Raw genomic sequence first — 17,754 nt, forward strand, 5'->3', positions numbered from 1 at the left:
TTCCCAGACACCCAGACCTGAAATAATCACACCAAAACTATATTAATTATAATACTGCTTGACCAATAACTTAAGCGTATTTCTAGCTAGCTCTTACATCTTAAATTAAGCCATTTCTATTATTCTGTGTATCACCTCAAGGCTGTGGGTAAGCTCTGGGTAAAGTTTTGGCATCTGTCTTCCTTCAGTGGCTACATGGCGTCTCTCTGACTCAGACTACTCTCTCTGTCTCTACATCTCTGTTTGGATTTTCCACCTAGCTTTACTCTGTTAAATCATTGGCCGAAAACAGATTCTTTATTAACCAATGGCAATAAAACATATTCTCAACTTACAGAGGAGAATTCTACACCACCTCCCATTTTCTGTCTAAATAAAAAGGAAGGTCTTAACTTTAACATAGTAAAATTACATACAACAAAACAGTTATCAAGCAAGAATTATAGTTACAATATTTATATCTACTTTTATCAGAACTAAGAAAAACTATAATTATAACTATCTACTCTTTAACTCCATCAAAGACCCCAGAGGATATAATATTACCTAAGTTTACAGGAAGTGCATTGTAAGCAACTTCCAAAACTCTACAATTGACAGAGACATCTCACTGCCTGGACAGTCACCCAAAGTTCTTTTGTACCATTGGGACATCCATATTCAGCCTATAGGTCCCTAGTATCTGGCAGACTTTTCCATGAAGCAGGAATTTCAAAGACAATTCTGCTTAGATTGGCAGTTTGTCAGTCACTTTCTTCTGTATCCTGCAGAATGTCTGGCAGACTCTTTCATGAAGCAGGAACCCTAAAGGACTGTCTCAATTCTTTAGGTAACTTTAGCAGTCATTTTTCTGTGGGTCCTGCATGTCGAGTTCATACAGCATACCATTAAGCAGTTCAGGCAAGAACAGTTTCTTGTCCAAGTGTCTAACAAACTCCATAAGGAGCCTCTTTACACCTATCGTCCTCTTGAAGTAGAATGGTTCTACCAGGAGCAGATGTGTCTCATTGTCATGAAAAGTCCTAAGTTCTTAAACATTTTAAATGCCATACTCTGTATGTCTTTGAAAGATTTGAAGAATACCTATCTTACTGAAATATATCTCTATATATCTTTGTATATCTAGAAAACCTAACTAACACAATTAAGTTTGAATATTATAGATGACTGTATTTCTTAATCATACATTTTATTTTTAAATGAGCTACACAAACACAATACCTTAATCAAGAGCAGAAATATACATATAACAAAATTTATCTTAAATTTTTATTAATAAACTGAGATCAATACCAATGCAAAGTATTTATCTCTATAGCATATCATCCTTATTTTTTATAGAAATTGACTATGACCATTAGTCAATTACAATCAGCATCCTTAAAATGAAAACAATCATTTATAAATAATCATTTAGGGAATTTAGGCTTTGTTTTCTCCAAACTGCTTCCTGCTTTTTGTTGGGTGAAGTATTTTGGGGGTTTACAGAGATCTTCCAGGAGGTCTTGGTCCATCAAACTACATCAGCCTGGAAGGAATCCACAGGTTCTCATCCTCTGTGGAAACAAAAGCAGAACTTCTTTTCCAAACCAACATAGCCTTAGACCCAAATTTTGAAGACAAGATACCTTTAAAGTATATATGTTGGTTTATCTTAGCAGCCTGTACAATAAAATGTCTCTCTGTACTTAGCTCATTCACAGTCAAAAAAATTCAAAGAAAACACAATAATATACATAATCCAGACTCTCTGTGTATTTTCTATCTTTATGTGGCTTATTTTTCTTACTCAATTACTTTTTCTAGAAGTTTAAATTTTATTTTATTATGTTTGCTCCTTTAATCTATGACTGTCTGTACTCTTTTATATTATAACTGTCTATATTCCTTTTCTTCTCTCTCCCAAGTCTATGTACATTTATCCAACACTGTGACACATTCAAAGGTTTTTTTTTTATCTGAATCTGTTTTTATTGTACATCTGTAATAATTTTCTGACCAGGAGCACTTTTAAAATGGTAAGCAGCTTGGTTGCAGCAGCCTTGGACGCTGGCTCTGCCTCTCTTAGGCTTTCAATATGGCGGAGTTCACCACCAACTCTGAAACTGCTGGATGGGAGCCTTCCTCATCACCTCAACTCTGGGTAGCACTGTGCAGCATATAAACCCTTTTTATCTGAGTAAAAGCTAAATCTTCCATGCAGCACAAGGCACAGCCTAGAAATATCTCTGTGTATGGTGGTAAGAATCTGCGATGCTCTCCTGCATGTGCGTGCCTAGAAGACACAATCCAGCAGTCTGCCCAGGTTGGGGGGGGGCGTGTCATGGAGCCATGGGCATGGTCTCAGCTACTTTCCTTTCAACCCTGAGTGGGCACACAAGTACTCCGACCCAAAGCGGGTGGCAGGCATCAGCCCCAAATTGGCACCATTCTGTAGGCAGAGGCTGCCCATTTGTTCCTGGCCACCCAGACCAGAAATAATCACATAGAAACTACATTAATTATAATACTGTTTGGGAAATAGCTTAAGCCTATTTTTAGCTAGCTCTTATAGCTTAAATTAACCCATTTCTATTATTCTGTGTGTCCCCACAGGGCTGTGTCTTACTGGATAAAGTTCCAGCATCTGTCTCCTTCAGTGGCTGCATGATGTCTCTCTGACTCTACCTACTCTTTCTCTGTTTGGATTCCCCTCCTGGCATTACTCCATTAAGTCATTGGCAAAAATCAGCTTCTTTATTAACCAATGGCAATAGAACATATTCACAACATACAGAGGGGAATCTCACATTGATGAAGGACAGCCTAGAATGTAACAGTTATACCATAAAGTGTGGCAGCAAGGCAACACCACCAAAAGTAAACACAACAGGTTCTTTGACCTTTGTCATCTTTGAAAAGCTACACACAGATTCTTCACCAGCACAATGGCATTCAGCATTCTTTAAATGCCTTCCTTGCCTGTGCTGGACAGTATCAGAAATATAAGGAAAGACCCCTTCCTTTGCCAGGGCTCCAAAGTACTACCCAATTTTATGACCTGTTTCGTGGAGCTTCCGTCTTGAAACTACACTGAAAGTGGTTTGTAATCGCATTACAATAAGGCAATATCAATATTCAGCTATCTACAGACTTCCTCTAACCCAATGGGAAATAATGAGCTATCCGAACTTGATGCCTCTATTTAAAATGCCCATCATAGTCAATCAGAACCTAGGAAGGAGTGAGGGAGGCTAGTGTAGACAAAACCCAGAGAGATGCTAATGCACGTATAGCATGTACTGCCTAACAGGACAACACTTTACTTCAGCAGACTTGCTCCTGACCTGCGAAAAAAGTGAAACACAGGTTTCTGTACAAATGCAGTTCTCAGTTTTCCAGGAGCCGCTGAGAAGCAGAATTATGTGAAGTTGCTTGGGTTTCTTTAGCTTGTTTTGTTGTTTACGGTTGTTGAGTAAGGAAAAAACAAAAAACCTAGGCATGGTGATAGACACCTGTGGTCTCAGCTACTTGGGAAGCCGGGGCAGAAAGATCACCTGAACTCATGAGTTCAAAGACCAAACAGCATGGCAAAACCCAGCCTCAAAACTAACAAAACAAATAAAGAGCACAGGTAAGTACATCATAGCATCCCATGAGCTTCCAATTTATAAATTCTGGCCTAGAGCTTTCACTGAAAATGACCTCTTGCTAGGGGTCTACCTCAGTGGCAGAGAGTTTGCCTAGCAAACACAATGCCCTATGTTTTGCCACAGGACAATCCCCCAACGCCAAATTAACCTCTCTGTAAGGCTTCGAATAAAACTGCATTGATAATTCAGATCGGTACCAAGTCAAAATACTTCCATTTTTTTCTAATTGTATCTATGTCTGAACTATGATATTGAATTAAATAAGATTTTAAGTTTAATACAGTTTCAAGAATTAGCCTGAATATCTTTCACTGGGAAGAGTGGCTACTGTTTGAGGAGGTGGATTGATTATGGTGTTTTGCCTAATAAGGATTACTGACAAAAAGGAAATGATTTACATGGTGAGAAAAGACTTCATACTAATTAAACGGGTCTTCTTAGTTCCTGTGAAAGGAGAGGGCAGGCTGGTCCAAGGACAGGAGCACGTCTCCAAACGTCAAGGCCGACAAACTGATATGGATTCTTTAAGCTAACATATCCTTGTTACTGGCCGAATTCCACCTTCCACCTCAGTGATTTTACATTTATTTACGTTACATCCCCAAAATATGTATTCCTGTATTTATTTATTTCATTGTATGTGTGTTTTACCTGCATGCCTTTTTTTGTGCATCACTTACATGCCTAGTGCTCTCCAAAAGCAGAAGGGAGAATCAGATCCCCTGGATCTGGAGTTGTTATGGATGGTTGTGAACTACAGGGCGGGTGCTGGGAACTGAATGGAGGACCCCTGCCATAGCAACAGCTGCTCTTAACAGCCAAGCCATCTCTCATCTCTCCAGCCGTCAAAATAGTTTTAATAACTGTGCTTTCCCTCACAGATTCAAGTTATAACAGCATTTAAATTTTTTTGTATGTGTGTTTCTATTCATGCACACACATGTGCACTTGTTTGTCTGTGTAACACGTGTTTGCAGGTATCCATAGAGAACAAGGAGGATATTGAATTCCCAGGAACCGGAGTTGCAGGCAGTTGCCTGGCATCCTCTGTGGGTGAACACTGGGAACGAAACCAGGTCCCCTGCAAGAGCAACAAATACTCTAACTGTTGAGCCATCTCTCCAACCCTGATATTTTATTTTTGCTGCCCGTTTAAATAATCGCAAAGGATATACACTCCCGCATATTGTAATAATGGTTATTAAAACTAAAGCCATTATATAACACTTCAAAATGTATATAATAGATTCTTAAATGTCATATAAAGTTGATATTCCACCGTTCTTTAAAAAAATAAAGCGTGTGTGTATGTGTAGGTTATGAAAGTGGAAGTAGAGTCATTACAGAGGAAAACATTTTGGGTAGTGGAGAGAAAGGGTCAGGGGCTACATGTGATATGAAAAGGAGGGGTTATAAGGAGGGCTATGAGGGGGCCTATGAGGAGGGAACTATGAGGAGGGCTATGAGAGGGGCTCTGAGGGGGGCTATGAGGGGGGCTATGAGGGGGGCAATGAGGAGGGTTGTTTGAGATGAAGAAGGTGACCAGGGGGCAAAGGGGTCCTGGTAAACGTGGTAGGAGGGTGAATGAATGAAAATAAAGTATAATGACACATATCTAAAAAACATGGCATAATAAAACCCATTTCTTTTTTTAGTGTATTTTTTATTGACATTTATTCTTTGCTCCCCTCCCTGCCTCTCCTCCCCTTCAGCCCTTCCCCAAGGTCCCCATGCTCCCAATTTACTCAGGAGTCTTATCTTTTTCTACTTCCCATGTAGATTAGATCTATGTAAGTCTCTCTTAGTGTCCTCATTGTTGTCTAAGTTCTCTGGGATTGTGGTTTGTAGGCTGGTTTTCTTTGCTTTATGTTTAAAAACCACCTATGAGTGAGTACATGTGATAACTGTCTTTCTGTGTCTAGGTTACCTCACTCAAAACAATGAATAAAACCCATTTCTATGCTAACCTAAAAATTAATTTTAAAAATGCTAAAGTAAAACTTTTCTTCTTTAACAATAGGAAATTTTACCCAATTCTCTTTTCCTTAGAACACACATTCCCATTCTATTCTAAACAAGTACACTATGATTTATGTGTAGAAATCTTTCTGTGATATATTACTTTCTTTGCAGCAAAAATATCCCTTTGACAGTCAAGATTAATTTCCTCCAGATTGTGTTATCAATTTAATTATTATCAATTTACCATTGATCAAAACAATATATATGTATTATTTTTATTAAATCTTATTGAGCAAAAGTTACATTGGAAGTCAATCTTGCAAGAGAATAAATAGCGTATTTAAACATTAATTAATGTCCCTGTTAATGAATGATGCTTGATGCTAGGATGCATGCTTAATACCAACTGTATTCTTAGTTTTTATACAGATAGAACCTTTGAAAAATCATATTTACAAAATGCATACCTAGGAAAGGATTTTATCATTATCATCATTTAAAATCTTTGACTGATTTATTTATTTTTGTTTTTTTTCAAGACAGAGTTTCTCTGTGTAGCCCTGACTATCCTGGAACTTTCTCTCTATAGATCAGGCTGGCCTCAAACTCAGAAAGCCACCTGCCTCTGCCCCCGAAGTGCTAGGATTAAAGGCGTGTGCCACCATCACCCAATATCATTTATTGAAATTCTTTGTAATTTGTCAAGCTGTAATTTTCTACCTGGAGGCTGGGGAGATGGCTCAGTACATATGAGAGTTTATTGCGCAGACTTGAGGGTCTGATGGCAAATCCCCAGCACGCTCATTAATTCAAGTGGGATGACATATGTCTGTAACCCCAAGAGCAGAGACTGGAGACAGGTGGATCCTGGCAGCTCACCAACCAGACAGCCTAGCCAAAACAGTGAGCTTTTAGATTAGTGGGAGACCTGCCTTAAAGGGAAAAAATGAGAAGCCATAGAGCGCCCAACTATCTCCTCTGTCTTCCACAGCCACGCATATGGGCATATATAATAACCACACACACAGGTGTGTGCAACACATAATACTCAAAAAACGTATTTTTTAAATGATCTATAAACTGAAATTTTGTTGAAGATAAAGAAATAAAGACTGACTTTCAAAATGATTATTCAGCTCTTTAGTCTTTTATAATAACTTCAATATCAGTATTACAAACAAAAGACTGCTTAGATTAATGAAATAATTATTAATCACACTAGTTACCTCTGTTTCAAGACTTCCATATACCTCAATAGTCTCAAAAAAAGAGGCAAAATGGAAGTGATCTTAATTTCATATTCCACACCAATGCAGTATTTGTAAGGAAAACGCTTGTACCTCATCACACACTTCAAATATACTTCTGTCAAGTTCTCAGGGATGCAGACGAAACCCCTCCATCTTGCGGGAAATGCCCTTCACACTGCTAGACCCTTTGCCCAACCTAACTGTCAAGCCACAACTGGATCCTTGCAGAAAAGGCTCATTTCATGCTTCAATTCTAATGAGCATGTTGATTCTTTTAAAGCATATTTTATTTATTAACAATAGTTTTATTAATTCTCTGAGAATTTCATTCAATGCATTTTGAATACATTCAAACTCTTCTCTCAGTTCCTCCCATAAACATATTCTCCACCCTACCACCCCTTCCTTCTCAACTTTGAGCTCTCTCTCTCTGTCCCTCTCTCTGCCTCTGTCCCTCTCTCCCCCTGTCTATTTCTGTGTCTCTGTCTCTCTTCCCTAACCAGTCACAGTGGGTGTGTTGTGTCATACCGGAAACTGATTTCCTTTCTCCCAGCACCTATCAAATGTCCTTTCAGCTGGGATGGGATTTCCTCTCCACCTTCTTCAGTCTATGCTGTGGGGGGGGGGAGGGGGGGATTTCCTGTTCATCTTCCTCCTCTATGCTGGGAGGGGGTGGGATTTCCTGTCCACCTTCTCCCTCTATACTGGGAGGGGGTGGGATTTCCTGTCCACCTTCCCTCATCCATGCTTGGCTTCTATCCCCCTGAACTTGTGCAGGCCTGTGCAGCTGTCACAATTGCCAGGAGTTCTTATGCGCATCGGCCTTGTTATACCTGGAAAAACTGTTTCTTTGATATCACCCACCTCCTTCCTTCTTGACGTCCCTGAGCTTGAGGGGAGGGGTGTGTTATTTAGGGCTGACACTCTGAGTGTCTTTGCTGCACAACAATTTCTTCCGAGACTGGGACATTCAGCCCTATAGGGAAGCTCTCTAAACAGGATGGTAAACAACTCAAAAATAGCTTCAGAAAGTCCCTGAAACAGAGCAAATTCACTAGGTCTCTCCTTGCCAGGGTAAACAGCAAAAGTCGGGAGTCCCTCTAAGGCAAGCCAAGCTGCAAAAAACAATACCTAAGACTAGACCAACATCACGGAGAAACAGAAACCAGCTGAGCTGTTTGTTGGTGTTTAAACCAAGGGAGTCACTTGGAAAGGATGGTCCCCAAGCTGGTGAGCTGCCTGCAGGCTGTGCAGTGTGTTCCAGGTTTCCCAGCTTTTGTAAGCTGGCAGCCATGCTGGGGTGAGCTTTGGTGATGCGGCTGCTTTTGAGTCATTTCTGTTCCTGTAAGTAATCCCTTAATCCCTCACCCATATTCCTGCAAGTAACCTCAGTAAAACTCATTGGCTCACTGAGTTGGGCTTCAGTGGTATCCATACTTTGGTCTGTCGTGGGCTCCCTATCTGGTGCAAGAAGTCGTTCATGTTGTATCTCCCCAGGGAAACTTCAGTCACACAACAGTCTTACTCTCTGTACATTGACCAGTTGAGAATTTCTGTGTTAATTGCCATCCACTGCAAGGAGAAGAGGGTTGAGAGATGTTGAGACATATTTTAAATCACCAAGAAACAAATTATAAAGTGCAGTACAAGACAGACTACTAAAATTGGGAAACTCAAGATTAAAAAGATGCAAAATCTAATAGATTTTTTTTCATTTTATAATGAGTTATAAAAACACGAGGAAAATTGAAGGTAAAATAAAAAATTGAAGGTTGAGCACATGAACCAAGTAGTTCATTATTACTTAGTTTTATATAATATAATTAGTATAACATAATATAATATATAGCTTAAATGATGCTTCTTGTAGTGCAATGATTTAATAAAAAGCATAATATTTTGTTTTAGAAACAGGTTTTAGAGGTTGAATATTATATTGTCCCCAAATTCACACGGTGAAGTCATAATTCCCTGTTGTGGCTGTACAGTCATGTGTCATGTAGCAGTTTGATCAACAACAGATGATACATACAGTGGTAAACACATTAGCTAGCCTACGTGTGCAGTAAGTTGTGACTGTAGATTTGTGTGATTTGTGTAACACTCTCTGATGTTCGCACGAAACCAAAGCCATCGAATGACACATTTCTCAGGACATAACCTTATTGATATGTAACAACTCGATTTGGAAATGGGACCTCTAAATATGCAGTTGTGGTTACGGAAAGGCTGATCCAGTGACTGGTATCCTCATAAGAAGGTATGCCAGGGGCTGGGGAGATAGCCTAGTGGTTAAGAGCATGCACTGATCTTGCAGAGGACCCGGTTCAGTTCCCAGCGCCTTATCTGATGGCTCACAACTGCCTATAACTCTGCTTCCGAGGGAAACCAGCCCTCTCTTGATCTCTGCGGGCACCGCAATGGAGCGCACATGCGCCCACGCACCCCACCGCACACACACAATTGAGAGAGAATGTCTATTCCTTTTTCCCTCGGTGTGCCTACGGCAAGGAAAGGCCGCATGAGGACAGATTAAAAAGGCAACCAGCCATGAGCAGAATCTGTATCAGAACTGAACCTGCCATGGCCTGATTATGGTCTTCCAAGCTTCAGTTTGTTTAAGCTACCCAGTGTATGATATTTTGTTATGACAAACTATAAGGGAATATGACCATGTGCGCATGAAACTATGATGTTTGCTCTGGAAAGAACAGGGAATGCGAGTAGAAGCTGAGAAGTTTCACACAAATGTCGAATGCATTGAAGTTTTCTCTTGTGTTTGATGACACGGAAAGGCATGGGCTGCTACAAACAAATCAGCACAGGCCGCTGCATCATCTAATTTTTAGTGTGAAATAGAAAAATATTGTAAGAATAGACACTTAAGCTTTTTCCATCCATGACTTTTATCCGGTTTTCATAGAAATAGGAAGTCTCTGAAAAATCTCTGTTTCTTCTCCAAATCATAGCCTAAAGATGAGTTTGAATGAATTGGAAATGCTTAAATGTGTACAGGGTTTGGTGCTTGCCATGAAGGCTGGCTTCTTCTCTTTGCTCTCTGAGATCTTCTTTCAAGGCCAATGACTGAGCGAGAATGTCATTAAGTGAAAAGAAGGCCCTGTCCACTCCCTTCGGTACACAGAAAATCTTGTGTTCAATATCAGAAAATCCCACCAAGAACCATGGCGCCCATCCCTCAAGTCTGACCTTTAAAATATATACACAAGACTATGGAAAACGGCTTAAAAGTTAACTAGGTATCCTTTATTTCAACACATCTTTTAAAAGAATGCTGTTTGTATTTATATCTTCATTAACCACTATATAAAAATAGTACTTCTCTAAACTTAACCAAAAAGGCTGAAATCTCAACACAAAGCACTGACAGAAATTTTTGCCGTTTTCTTTTGTAATGCATGGGAGCAGAATCCCGACAGACCTTTGAAAATGCTCAAGGTGTAATTTAAGAAATTTTTATATCAGAGATTATTCCATGGATAAAAGCATTTGCCATGAAAGCGTGAAGACCCGAGTTTAACCCCCCGGCACCTATGTGAACCCAGGCACTGTAACCCCATTTCTACAGCAAGGTGGGAGGCAGAGAAGTAAGGACCCCTCAGAAACTACTGAAGCCCCATGACCAGTTAGCCTTGTGTATACCACAGGAAAACCATGATGGATTCTCCCTCAAAACAAGTAGAAGGCAAAGGCTGACACTGGAGGTTGTCATGTGATCTTCACACACACACACACACACACACACGCATGCACGCACGCACATACGGACTGAATGCATAAAATAACACTAAAAATAATTTTAGCACTTGTTGGGCGTGATAATTTATATAATCCTAGCACTTGATAGACTGAGGCAGGAGGACTGTGAGTTAAAGGCCAGCCTGGACTACACATAGCAAGTTTCATGTTAGACTGTGCTATTTGCAAAATATTGTCTCAAAAGGAAGGGATAGGAAGAGAGGAGAATGGGGAAAAGGGAAGGGGAAAGAAAGAAAGAAAAATGAAGAAGCAGAAAGGCAAGTAAAAGCAAAAAGTAATTGGACCCATGCATCTCAGGGAAGCAGGCTTGTGTGGGAGAAGCAAAGGGTATTGCATCGTTAGTTACTAGAACATCTGGATAAATGAGCCAGAAGAAAGTGGCCGTGACGCTGCCTTTGTGCACTCCAGGGTTAGCTTTGGATGGAAGAGGGGACCCTTCCACAGCGCTGGGTGGCTTTCTACCGTGAGAACATCTTGCTGCCTTGAGTATAACTCTGGTGTTTAAAGAAGCACTATTTTTTTTCTTTTTGGTACCACATGGTCTATAAATTCAAGCCAACTCCTTCATCTGGTATTGAACTAGAGAACCGCCCAATACTGAAGGAGAGGTGTCTGCACTAGGCTTTCGGGGAAGCTGCACACACACTCCTTTGTTGTTTCACTAAGGCTTTTTTTTTTTTTAAAAAAAAAAAAGTTTAACTTCTTTTCAAAGTATTACAGTGAACTATTTCTGTGATGTCAGAAGATATGCTACTGTGAAATAGTTGTACAGTGTGTGAAGATGTTTGCTGTGATTGGTGTAATAAAAAGCTGAACAGCCAAAAACCACATAGAAGGTATAGATGGGGTTTCTGTGCAGAGAGAGAGAGAAGAGGAGGAGGAGAGAGAGGAGGAGGAAGAGGAGAGGGAGGAGGAGGAAGAGGAGAAGGAGGAGGAGGAAGAGGAGGAGGAGGAGGAGGAAGAGGAGGAGGAGGAGGAGGAAGAGGAGAAGGAGAAGAAAGAGGAGGGTTCTAGGCACACAGGAGTCTCCAGGAGATGCAGAACATGCAGGAGGAGAGGTAACTAACAGTCACAAGCCACATGGCAGCAAGTAGATTAATAGAAATGGGTTAATTTAAGTTGTAAGATCTAGTTAAAAACAAGCCTAAGCTAAGGACAAGTTTTCATAATGAGTAAAAAGTCTCTATGTCATTTTTTGGGAGCTGGTGGGACAGAGAAAGACTTATTATAATACGCCTTTTAAATAGTATTTTTCTCCTTTTTTCTTTATTTAATTCAAACAAATAACTATACATGAGTATAATATTTCATTTTATAGGCAAATATTGAATTGTGCATTCATTGCACAGTACTTTATTATCCACTACTTTGCATTATTTTCTCCATGTTATAGATAAATAAAATTGGAGAAATTATGAATCATTAACTGTGTACATTATAAAACTAATTTGGGTACCAGGAATGGGTTATCTCTTTTTTAAGCCAATGGGACTTATAGACACGCACCCACTAAACATTTAAAGACTATTAGAAATGCTATAGGTTACTCTCCAGAACCTGACAGTATGACCTTATTGCTGAAGATACCACATACTTACGCAATAGAACATGGAGATATCTAGCCGGTACTCAACTGAAAGTTTCACCTCTACTGGCCAACATTCATAATGCTGTAAGGTGTTATGTACACCACTGGAGAAGAAAGGCAGTTAGCAATCTCACCCAGCTATGAATCCTGTGAGCTGTAATAGTGACCTATCTGGTAAGATATTTCCCCTAGTACAATAGTAACATAAACATTCTGATAGTAACCAACCACATTTTGATGGAATTTAAGACCTGCTCCATGAGATGGAATCCATACCTGGCAATGCCAATGAGGCCAATAACTTGGGGCTTAGCTAGGTTGTGGACCTTAAGTAGAAATTACTACTATTATTATGCTAAATGGCCATAGCAATAAAATGACTCCTAATGATATATTGCTCTACCCATAGACCAGTGCCGTGCTCAGCCATCATCAGAGAAGCTTCTTCTTGAAGTAGATGGCAATTAACACAGAAATCCACAGCTGGACAATGTGGAGAGTAAGGGACCTTGGAATGCTCATTCGTAAATGGGATGTCTACATTACACCCCTCTCATAAAGGCTCAGGAATCCATGGGAAAGAGAGGTCAGAAAAAAAATCTAACAGCCAAAGGTGGGAGATGCCTGTGAGGAGACAGTGCTTTTCAGACACAACAGGGCAGATGCACATACGAACTCATGGGGACTAGGAGAGCATGCAAGTTTATCTGAGGGTTTCATACTCAAGCCAGACAAAATTCCAACAGGGATGAGGGAAAGTGGACATAAAGTCCCATCTCTACCCAAGGCGCTATTGGCATTTGTCTGCTAATGGGCGAGGAAAAGCTAGTTTTCTTCAATAGTTTGATACTTCATATGTCAATCATACACTAAGGCGGGCCCATACCCAGGAGTAGGGATCCAACAAAAACAGGACTCTGGTTTGATTTGGTTTTTAATTTGGATTAGCAGAGAGGTAGGGGATGATCTGGGTGGTATTTGAGAAGGGGAATGGATGCAACCAAATATATTGTTTGAAATTCTCAAAGAATAAATAAAAATATTACAATTTTAAAAGGTGAGCAGCTGAGTAACCCATGAGGAGCAAGCCAGAAAACACCTTTCCTCCGTGGTTCCTGCCTCTGCTCCTGTTGGAGATCCTGCCTTGATTTCCCTCCATGCCGGGCTCTAATCATGACATGGGAGCCAAAGAAACCCTTTCCTCCCCCAAGTTGCTCTTGGTCAGTGAAGAGGCAAAACTAGGTCAGGCCTCTGGAATATAAATGGGTTACTAGGTGCCAACCTGGGGAGAAATGAATGCTGGTCTCAAGAGATGAGTGGGCCCTCAAGAGAATGGTGTTTTCTGGAGGAAGGCCACCATAGGTGCTTGGACTTCGTGATGATTAGTTGAAGATGCCAACTTCCCTAACTAAGAAATACCAGATAATTGTAAAGAATTATTTCCGGGTATGACTGTGATATGGTGTGCGTGCGTGTGTGCACTCAGGTGTGTGTGTGTTGTACATTTGTGCATAGGAGGCACACATTTGTTCATGGATATGTGGAGGCAGGGGGTGGGCGTTGGGTGTCTCCGTCTACTATTCTTCGCCTGTTTTTGGAAACAGTGTCTCTCATTAAACCTGGGACTCACTGACTGGCTAGACTGGTCCGTCTGCTAGCCTTCAGGATCCTCCTGCCTCCCACTCCCAGTACTGGGATTGTTGTGTAGGCTACTATGAGCAACTCTTTAAAATGTAAGAGCTTGGGTCCTCATGCATGTGTAGAAAGCACTTTACCCACCCATCTCCTGAGCCCCAAGAGTGTTTTTGTTTGTTTGTTTGTTTGTTTTGTTCTGGTCTTCTGGTCTTACTATGTAACTCTAGCTGGCTTAGGATTTACTCTGTAGACAAGGCTGGCCTTGAACTTACAGAGATCTGCCTGCCTCTGACTCCCAAATGTTGAAATTAAAGGCATATGCCACCACACCTGGCCCCAACAGTGTTTTTTCTTTTTCTTTTCTTTCCTTTTTGTTTTTCATTTCTAAAGAAATTGCTAACCCTGGCTCAGGAAATGGGACATGGGGTCTATTCTGCTTTCTTGAGGTAAAATTCAAGTGCATTTGAGAATTGCAAGAACAGCTCAATTAATCAAGGCTCAAACATGATCCCAGCCTCAGAACAGAAGGTTAAACAGAAACACAATCCAAGGCTTTCTGATTTTCCTCTGTGTGCCTGGCAACATTGCTGCTCTAGCCATGATAATCCTGAGATCTGTTTCACCCTGAACTAGCACCCATCATCCTGGAACAAGTTGAAATGGTTCAATTGCCAACAGTTGTTTCTAAATAAGCCAGCCATAAAAGAGAAATCACTGATAAGAAAAACAATTAGCATTATCAAGTGTAGGCTGCTGTCTGTAAAAACCCTGATTTATGATCCCCACACCCACAGCTGCTTCTCCCCCCACTCCGCAGCTGTGAACTAAAATTACTTAAAGAAAAGAAAATCTTCCTGTAAATGGTTAATCACCCAAGGCTTGCCATCTTCCATACCACTTTCAGGCTAGAACTCCAGAATGGCTTCTGTCCCCAGGTCACCCCCACCTCGACTCCTCAGCTCTTCTTCCCAGCAACTGTATAGAAGATAAAGGAAAGAACTGTATTCTCCAGAAAAATAGAACATGATAGACAGATGATAGATAGATAGATAGATGATTGATGATATATGGATGATAGATAGATGGATGCTAGATGATAGATAGATAGATAGATAGATAGATAGACAGATAATAGATAGATAGATAGATAGATAGATAGACAGATAGTAGATAGATAGACAGATAATAGACAGACAGACAGACAGACAGACAGACAGACAGACAGATAGATAGGTAGGTAGATGGGTAGATAGGTAGATAGATAGATAGACAGACAGATAATAGATAGATAGATAGATAGATAGATAGATAATAGACAGACAGACAGACAGATAGATAGATAGGTAGGTAGATAAGATAGGTGATAGACAGGTAGACAGACTTACTATAGAAATTAATTTATGCTCCTGGGCAGGCCAAAATGTCTCAAGACTTGCTTTCTGGATGGTGGAGTCCCAAGAAAGCCAGAGGTGTGATCAGTTCCTTGTCTGCAGGTGGAGGACTAGGCACTCCAGTGTCTGAGGGCAGAAGAAACTCGTCCCAGCCTAAGAAGCAGCACTTCATGCTTCTTCTGCCTTCCTGTTGTTAAGATCCTCAACTACTCAATGATGCTTACCAATGGTAGTCAGTTTGTTCATTCAAATGCCAGTCTCTTCCAGAAGCATCTTCACTGACACACCCAGAAGAAATGTCTTCTCTGCTATCTCCTCACCCTGTCTGTAACTGAACTATTCATTGGAATCGTCAGCTCCGTATTTATATCATTAATTATGAAAGTTTGGCCAATAGTTTAGGCTTGTTTCTAACTAGCTCTTATACATTAATACATTTCTATTAAATTATGCGCTGGCACGTGGCTCGTGGCTTTCTACCTCACCTCCTACATGTCATGCTTCCTCTGCATCTGGCTGGCAACTCTGCCTTCTTCTCGCCAGCATCCTCTCTGCTGTGAAAATTCTGCCTAGCTATTAGCTGTTTAGCTTTCTATTGAACCAACCACGGTGACATGTCTTCACACAGTGTAAAGGAATGTTCCACAGCAGCAGTCAAGCTAACACACAGACTCAGCCGTCACAAAGTCTAAAATAACTCGGCCACATTTCCCTATCCCTTTAAGAGTGGGTTTCCAAGCACCCTGCTATCTAGTCCCTTCCTAGTGGATGAAGAGCCCTGTCAGAAGACAAGGGAATAAAAGACATCTTAGAGGAGCCTAGGAGGAACTTGGAGCCAAGAGCAGGCACTAGAGAGGGAACCCTAGTGAAAGATAACAGATATTGGCAAGGGTGTGGAAAAACCGGAGCCCTTCTATGTTGCTGGTGTGAGTGTGACATGGTGTCGGTTGCTTTCAAAATCAACCTATCGGTTCTCCACAAGATTGAATGTAGAGTTAGCCTGCAACCAGCATTTCACTGCTGGGAATATGCTCAATGAAAGTATATCACCACGCCGAAGCTTGCACACAAATGCCATATGCAACATTAGTCATAATCACCAGACACGAAAACAACCAGGATACCAACCCGCTGAAGAACTGAGAGATACAGAAATGGAGGCTTAGTGCTAAGGCAGAGTGAAGTGCTGACGCAGGCCGCAGCATAGATGGCGCCTGCAAACCTTATGCTACGGGAAGGAAGCCAGTCACAAGGAACCACAGATTACAGGATTCCATACATCTGGATGATCCAGTTATACATCTATCAAGACAGACAGTAGACCAATGGTTTCCAAGGGCCCACCATTTCAGAGGTTGCGGTATGTGTCCACCTGGCTGGCTGTGAGGCAGGACATCACAGAGGCAGGACCTGGGTGGCAGAGGAGCTTTTATTATTTTTTTTAAGATTTATTTTTAATCATGTGTGTGTCTGTTTGTATGTGTGTGTGCATGTGTGAGTGTCTATGTGTGTGTGTATGTGTGTATGTATGTGTGTTTATGGGAATGTACATGTGAATGCAAGCAACCATGGAGGCTGGAGGTAGTGGCTCTCCCTAGAGCTGGAGTTACAGGGAATGGTGAGTTGCCTCCTGTAAGTGCTGGGAATTGAACTCAGGTCCTCTGTAAGAGCTATACATGCATCTAACCACTGAGGCAGCCCTACAACGTAGCATCTTCATGGTGGAAAGAGGGTGGTGAAATAGAATTTCTACCCTCAACTGGCTTTCTTTCTTTCCTCTCTTATCTGTCTTGGCCCAGTCAAGGTGACAATGAAAATGAATTGTCATAATAGAGACGCAGAGATAAACCCCATCTAGGACAGTGGGGTTCGTCTCAGTTAACTCTATCTGGTCTTCCTGGGAGATACTAACACTTCCTAAGGATACATCCACCAGTCTTCTTTCTGGCTTCTCTTCCGCTGTGGCCTGAGGTTTCCACCTGTTATACTTACAGGTAGTTCCTCTAATAATAGCTAACAGTATCTTAGTATGTTTATCATGTATCCAAGCTCACCTATAGTGCTATACCATATTTTTTATGGTTGTATGGTGTGCGTGTGCACGTGTGTGACATAATCTAATAAAAATCCTCTGACGATCCCCTGGAGACAGACACCTAGAAGGGAAGGTGTTGAGTCAGAGGGTAGGGAGAGAGGCCCTGGGCTGGCTGCTCTCATCATGTCCTTATTCGCCATGTATGGAAAGAACTCCTGCCTCCCTGCTCCTCAGAGCACTATGTGCAATGTCATGTCCAGGAGACATAGAGTGAGAACACTTTTTCCTCTGATCGCTAAACTTATTATCTTTTCTTCGATACTTATTGATCTATAGGTGTTCTTTTTCTTTTCTTATTTTATTTTTAAATAACATTTTTTCCCATTTATTCTACATACCAATTGACTACAGTTTTCTACGCCCCCCCTCCTGTCTCCTGTCCCGTGATCTTTTTCTGTCTATTTCCTGATATACACTTTTTCCT

The sequence above is a fragment of the Arvicola amphibius genome, chromosome 3, assembly GCF_903992535.2.
Source record: "Arvicola amphibius chromosome 3, mArvAmp1.2, whole genome shotgun sequence".
Lineage (NCBI taxonomy): Eukaryota > Metazoa > Chordata > Mammalia > Rodentia > Cricetidae > Arvicola > Arvicola amphibius.